Source organism: Kogia breviceps, chromosome 11 (genome assembly GCF_026419965.1).
Source record: "Kogia breviceps isolate mKogBre1 chromosome 11, mKogBre1 haplotype 1, whole genome shotgun sequence".
Classification (NCBI taxonomy): Eukaryota; Metazoa; Chordata; class Mammalia; order Artiodactyla; family Physeteridae; genus Kogia; species Kogia breviceps.
The window spans coordinates 13821453-13827950 of NC_081320.1; the positions used below are offsets into that span (position 1 = coordinate 13821453).

At 43.3% G+C, this 6498-nt stretch overlaps 1 pseudogene; it reads right to left on the reverse strand.

The window, feature by feature from the left end:
* Positions 1 to 2140: 2140 nt before the first annotated feature.
* On the reverse strand, positions 2141 to 6234 carry LOC131765771 (BTB/POZ domain-containing protein 9 pseudogene; annotated as a pseudogene).
* Positions 6235 to 6498: the final 264 nt, after the last annotated feature.

Sequence of the window (6498 nt, forward strand, 5' to 3'; positions counted from 1 at the left end):
TCCAAAGTATCTGTAATGATGTGTTTTCATCTCTCTTCTTACAGTGCTCATCTGTTCTTGCATGCTGAATATTTTATCCTTAGAGACCTTAACATATTAATCATAGTTATTTTAAGTTCCCTGTCTGATAATTCCAACATCCAAAGTCTGGTTCGAATGCTTGATCTATCTCTTCAAACTGTTTCTTTTTCCTTGTAATTTTTTCTTGATAGCTGGGCATGATGTAGTGGGTAAATGGATCAGTTGTAAACAGGACTTTAGTGATGTGCTGGCAAGTCTAAGGAAAGGGGAAGCATTCTATATAGTCCTATGATTAGATTGCAGTCTTTTGGTGAGCCTACGTCTCTGGACTATGAACTTCACAGTGTTTTCAGTTTTTTTCTGCCCCTCAGGTGGGACAGGAAGAGTAGAGTGGGCTGGAATTGGGTATTTCCCTTCCTCCAGGTCAGTTAGATTTCTGATAAAACCCAGCAGGTTAGGCTTTGGTTAACTAGTTTCTTCTAAGGGCAGATCTTGTTAAGAATAACAGAGTGCTCTTGTATATTTAAAAGTAGTTCCTCCCCCATCCCACACCCTGCTCAGAGCACAAGGGGATTTTTTTTTCTTGATATTTACTGTGAGGACCAGGTAGAGCTCTTAGAGGTAAAACTCACAAAGCACACTCTTGCCCCTCCCCCCATAAATTTTAACTCTCAAATTTGTCCAGCAATTCATCAATTATAAATTTGCCCTACCCCATGCTTGTTCCTGCATAGACTTCTGCTCTGGTGTGTTATGATTCTCTTTAACCACTTATCTGTTTCTCCATCTTGGGGACCAGAAGATTGTCCTGTGACCTTACTTCTCTCACAGATCTAAAAAGAATTGTTAATTTTTCAGTTTGTCCAGCTTTTTACTTGTTGTTAGGATGGAGTGGTGACGTCTAAGCTCCTTATATGCAGAAACTGGAAATCACTCTCTATATTTGGAAGATGTGTTAGTAGATGTTTGCAAGTCTGGAATTATTAAATCTTCCTGTGAAATAAATTTTGTATCAATATGTGTAACTCTTCATAACTAGTAATATTTTAAACCTTAAAGTCTATTTCAGCTATTATCAGTCTAGCTGCCCCAGCCTTCTTTCAATAGAATTTGCCTGATATATCATTTTCCATGCTTTTAATGTCAACCTTTAATGTTCTTATGTTTTACCCTTGAGCTTAAAGACAACATATAGCTATAATATAAAAAGAATCAAGCTGTTAATCTTTGCCTTTCAACTGGAGATTTTTGCCCATTTACATTTATTACAGATTAAAAAAAAATTTTTTTGGCCATCTTGCATGGCATGTGGGATCTTAGTGCCTGACCAGGGATCAAACCAGCACCCCCTGCAGTGGAAGTGCAGAGTCTTAACCACTGGACTGCCAGGGAAGTCCTTATTGCACATATATTTGAATGAATTTTCATTTCTCCTTTTATGCTATTTGTGTTACTTTTGTTTTTTCTTATTTCCCATCCTTTTTTTTTTTTTTTTTTTTTTGTGGTACGTGGGCCTCTCACTGTTGTGGCCTCTCCCGTTGCGGAGCACAGGCTCTGGATGCGCAGGCTCAGCAGCCGTGGCTCCCGGGCCCAGCCGCTCCGCGGCATGTGGGATCCTCCAGGACCGGGGCACGAACCCGCGTCCCCTGCATCGGCAGGCGGACTCTCAACCACTGCGCCACCAGGGAAGTGCTTCCCATCCTTTCCTGACTTCACTTTAACTGATTGGATTTTTTCCTCTCTTTCCATTTCTTTTTCTTACTATTTTTTAAATGGCTATTTGAGAAATTTTAACACAAATATTTAACAAAGTCCAAAGTTAGAATGCATGCTAGTTTGGGTTCCCTCAGAAGCAGACCTTGAGGTAAGAATTTGAGTGAAATAGTTTATTGGGGAGATGGCTTGAGTAAACACTGATAAGGGAAAAGGGAGATGAGACAGGGAAGGGAAGGACACCAATCAAGGGTCTCTATTTATGTTACCAACGTGACCAACTAGAGCTAAACCCCACTAGGAAGCTCAAGGAGACAGTGTAGAATGTGTGCCAAGGAATGCAGGAGCTGGAGTATTTATCAGCTAACTCCCATCAGTTCCTAGTTGAGGGCTTCTTTTGGAGACGTTAATTCTTCAGCACTTCCAGCTTGTCCTGCCCATGTACAGAGGACCTGTAATGGCCAGAAGAAGCCCTCAGGAAAAGTTTCAAATGTTTCCAGTTATAAGTTAAGCTAGAGTCCAGATATGGTAAAGCCCAAGGCTATACAGGCAGGGCATTGATAGCATCTGCACAGTTACTATCTTTACCTTCCTCTCCAAAATACAAAGGCCTTAGAATGCTTTAACTCAAACTACTCTCTCCCAAATTATATGCTATTGCTGTCCAGAATTTTAGTTCTTTTTAACCACACAAATTAGAGATGACGATGATGATTTTATATGGTCGAGTGTTTATTTAGATTTCTCCACATGGTTATAATTTTTATTGCTCATTTTTCATTTCTAACACCTTTGATTGTTCTTCTGAGGTAATTTTTATTTTTCCTGAAGTATATCTTCTGAAGTTCTATCAGTTAAGGGTCTGTGGGTGTAAGTCCTGTCTGACATGTCTTTATTTTGCTCTTGTTTTCAAATGAGAATTTCCCCAGATATAAAATTCTACACTGACAGTTATTTTCTCTTCATATTTTGAAGATATCATTGAACTGTTTATTGGCCTCTGTTTGTGTATTGAGAAGTCATTCCCAATTCAGTTTGTCATTCTTGAATTTAGTCACATGACCACACCTAGCTATAAGTGAGGCTGGGAATTATAGAACTTTAGTAGGTTGAATTACCTTCCCATTTATTTATTTATTTGCTTTTTTATTTGTTTGTTTGTTTGACTAGCAGAAAGACAACCTTCCTGTTTAATCATGCAGTTTGAAGATACCCTACTATTCCAATACTGATAAATCACTCACAGCTACGTCACACTAGGAGGAAACAGCTGACCCACTGGCTCTTTGTACACCCAAGATGAATGTGTCTTTAAGACAGAAAGGACCCCCAGTCGGCCCCACCCCTCCTCCAAGCAGTGTGTGCAGAGGACCTGATCACGACAGCCAGCCAAGGGGAGAACTCTGGGAATTAGCAAAAACCAGACACGATCTCATCAGGTTACACTGGGTGGTTAGCACTAGGTTGGAAATTACTCAGACACACAGAGCCAGATCAAGTGACAACTGTCAGATGAGATCATTTCAGTGAGGATTAAGAGGTAAGCTTCTGAGAACTGATTTTTTTTTTTTCCAATCCCTGGCTGAGTATTATGGTCTGGGGAAAAAATAGCAACCACTGATCACCACCGTGCATGTGGGAAAGGCCCACTCTTGCGTTCCTGACACCGACTGGCAAGACGGCTGACTCCACAGGGCTCCACTGACCTGTGGCAAATCAAGGACAGGTCCAGCCCAACCAGAAGTTGGTATACATTCATCTATATGTACTTCTGAACATTAAATTAGCTGGTGGAATAATCACTATTTCCTTGTCAACCTCCCAAATTTAAAGGCTGGATACATTTCAGGAACGACAGGTTAATAACTTGGCAGTTCAAGTGATTATTAACTCCAGTGTCCACAGATTGATTTGCTTATTGTGTATTTTGTTGAACTTCCTCAAAGGATTTTCCTTGTCAGACCAGGTGCCATGATTAGCTGCATCTGTGCCTCATTTAAGAGATGTGCACCATATTTCTCAGCTCTATCCCACGCTCAACCGTTCAGAACTAAGGAAGGAAAATTACAGCATCAAAAGGGATTAAAACAAGCGATTTGCTGTTGGAGCCTTTCAAAAAGATCTGGAACACCTATGATTCAGCAAATGGAGAATAACTTTAAGAAATAAAAAATCATTTAGTTGCCAGGGCAATGTGCTCCCTAAAAGTAAATGCTCTATGGAAACCCATTTCCTAAAGGGTGCCTCCAGGTAATGAAGGCTTAATATATTCTCTTCCATTCCTGTGTTCATATGCCATTTTTATATTCCGACTCGGGCCTGTCTACTACTTCTTTCCATGCCCTTTGTGGGGTTGGACTAGAGAGGTAGGGTGTTAATGGGGGACTTGATGAAGACTGAAAACCCACTTTCTCCCCTCTGGAGACCAGCCTGATCTGAACAAATCGAGGAGAACAAAGCAGCCCTTCTGTGTCCTTGGGAGGAAACCTGTTCTGTGTCCGTTTCTGCAGCCAGGTCTGCTCCTCCCAGGGAGGGATGGGGAGTAGTCCACAGGGATCCCGGCTCGGGGAGGACACGGTTCCTGCGCCATCTGGGCCCACCCGCATCACTCCCCACCTGCGCCACCTTTTTTGGTGCTGCTGGATGGCTGAGTACGAGTTGGAGCCTGGGCTGGAAGGCAGGAGTTGCCGCTGGGGGCCTACAGGACGTGTGAGTCGAGCTGCTGACTTGGCCAGGCTGGTGTCCCCTGTCCCCAATTCCTCACTGTTTTCCTCCTTCTGGCTGTTCTGTTGCTCAGGACACTCAAAGTGGATGTAGTGGAACACCTCGTTTGCAGTGTTGTGTGTTCCAACGATTCGGATGAAGGAGGCCGGCTGTCTTTTAAAAGTTACTCATTGCCAGGACCTGCAGGCGACTTTAGTTCTTTCGGCTACCATGGTCCACTACTGCCGGTTGGTGGAAACCTCAACGTAATAGCTGTAGCTCTGATCTTCACAGTCCCACAGTAATAACCACATTGACTCGATCATGTACGGCTGTGCCAGTTGAGCCACAACTGTACCACTTCCCAGCTGATGGCACGGATAGCCAGAATCCCAATCATAGTTCTTGGTGTCCTCGTTCAGCAAGGTATTTTGGCTCCGACCGACCCCTTCAATCACACTGGCACAATCAGCAATTGTTGCAATGTTCTCCGTGGGCACTATTAGCCCCTCCTCCAGAGTGAAGGTTTTGTTTGTAAACACACGTTCGAGAGCCACAACGTGAAAAATCTTATTCACTGTGTCATGAGTCCCAACTATTTGAATATACCTGCTGACATGGGCTGGAAGATATAACTTTTGCCAAGAACGACCCAGATATTGTGAATGATCAATCACTCTGATGCAATCAAGTTCATCCATTGACACTTCAATGGAATATGAATGAGACCGGCTATCTCGGTCCAACAGGAGTATCCGAATATGATTGCTAATGGACCGCTGACACAGCTTAATCTCGATGGCAGAAGGGCAGTCATCATCAATCAGATGCCTAGAAAATCTATGATCCAAATCATAATTTTGAGTGTCACCATCTGATAAGGCAGACTTCATCTGCCCTTTTACCACCTGGGCTCCATACTTCATAGTTGCAATGTTTTCTTCTGGTATGAGCATGCTTCTATAATTGAGGTCCATGTCCCGGCTCTCTGACTGAACTTTAATAGCATCCAGAATGGCATCAGGGGACAATAGTCCCAAAGGCCTCACATCATTCAGAAGTTCAGTGAGGCTCATCAAAGGCAAACACACAGCCTGCATGATTTCAGCACGGTTCTCCTTTGAATTATGCTTACACGACTTGAACAAGGCTAGGAAAACATCTTTTTCGGGAGCTGCAAATGAATCTTGTAATACGATGTTTGAAAGTGCTGTTTTAGAAAGGGAGAGGAAGCCTTGGCTTGAAAGTACCTCCTGAGCATTTCTGTCCATAAACATGCTGCACATGCAAGTTAACTTGGGAAGTGAGTAGAGACTGGCAACATCAAAAGTCATACAGACATTCTGCATGTTAAGTATGGTGCGGAGGTACTCAGAGGTAGAGTCCTCCAGTTCTGGAAATCCATATTATAGCCAAGCTCAAAAAGTCCAGCAGCACCTCCTCCTTATCTGTCAGCCTCACCTGCCTACTGTATTGAATAGATGTACGTAAGTAGCATTGCGAATGCTTCTGCAGTGGTGTCCTGGAGAGGGATTTTTTTTTTTTTTTTTTTTTTCTGGAGAGGGATTTTGACGTCAGGCTGAGATTGTCACATTCCACCATATAGTAATGCTCGAAAATATTGGCACCTGACTCCTAAAATTACCCTGTGGGCAAGAAAACCTTTCTTTTCCACAACCAATGTGACATAGCCAAATTCTTCCCCAATCAACAAGGCACACATATGTTCAGACAAATGCACACATGATCAATTTCCCCCACTTCAGTAAAGCGGCAAAGAGGGTGGCTGTTACCCATCTTGTAGAACAGAGGATAGTTGTGGATTCCCACGATGCTCCTCTGAGACCGCACCGCCCTCACAGATGCCTCTTGCACCCATTCCGCACGCCTGACCGTAGCCACGGCCCCCTCCTCCGCCGTCCTCGCCGCCCCTGCCTACCTTCCCATTTAAGTTTGTGGTTCTGACATAAGGAAAAGGAGGACAGTGGCTCCTGGCATAGGCAAGTAGCAAATCTCTATCACAGTCTGTCTTCCGGCTGTTAAACATCCATTTTATACTCC